Here is a 1,105-nt window from a genome sequence, read left to right on the forward strand (position 1 = left end):
CACGAGTCTCAGCAGCTAGTTGGGCCTCAGGGCTACAGCTCAGAGCTGACGTGCAGATTTGCCTTTGTGCAGTGGCAGCGTGTGGAAAGATGGTGGCCAGATAGATCCAGGGCAGTGGATGAGGTTGCTGGAGGAGGTGTGTGTGTGTAGTGGGGGGGACCCACGGGGAGAAGGGGCCTAGCACTGATCCCTCTCCCACAATATAAAAACACAAAACAATTTGTATGCAGAAATGGAGATACCCTGTGAAATCTTTTCCAAGCAAGGCCCTAGGGTCCTAATTTGAACTGTGAATGCCCCCTAAAATCTTCTGCACCTGCAGGTTTTCCATATTACTTGATGGCAACTCCATCCTTCCAATGTTCAGAGCACAAACTTAAGAGTTCTTGACGCTTATCTTTTCTTCAAACTCCATATTGAGTTTCTCACGAATTCTGTTTTCTTGTCCCTGAACTGTGGAGGTTGCTCTAAACAATCCTTATCTTTCCTGTCTCTGAACTGAGCATATAACTCTCCTGATAAGGCTAGAGATCAATTTAAATCTTGACCTTGGGCCCGCTCAGACCTTAGGGTTGTAGACCCTTAATCTAGGGATCATTCGGTTGGGCTGCCTTTGCCCCTTTTCTTTGGCTCTGTCCCTCAGAATTAGCCTGTTCCTGGCCTATCGTCCAGGCCCAGAGGCAGGCTCGAGGCTCCTCAGCCTGCCAGCACGTTAACCACTGCCCCACCAGGGCCCCTGAATCTCTACAGGGCTGTGTACCCCTGGGTAAGAGGCTTAGTACCTGTCTAAAGCCACTTCTACCTGTGTCAATACGAACACGAAGCAAGACCAGTGTTCTGGAGAAGCTGCCCATCATTACTCACACTCACCCTCTCCCGACACCTCACCCCTCTGACAATGGACAATTGGGACTCGATGCGGATGATCTTCTTCTTCTGGTCCCTGAAGACCCAGACCTCTGGGGAGAAAAGGAGACTTCCTGCTGTGGAGGTGCAGAGACAGTGCAAAAAGGGTTCCCCGATGGAGAAGGGGACCTGTGCTGGGGTGCGCTGAATCCTCGCCACTGGACTATCAGGGTGCTGTTTCCACTTTGTCCATAAGTCA

This window comes from Trichechus manatus, unplaced genomic scaffold, assembly GCF_000243295.1.
Source record: "Trichechus manatus latirostris isolate Lorelei unplaced genomic scaffold, TriManLat1.0 scaffold00613, whole genome shotgun sequence".
NCBI lineage: Eukaryota > Metazoa > Chordata > Mammalia > Sirenia > Trichechidae > Trichechus > Trichechus manatus.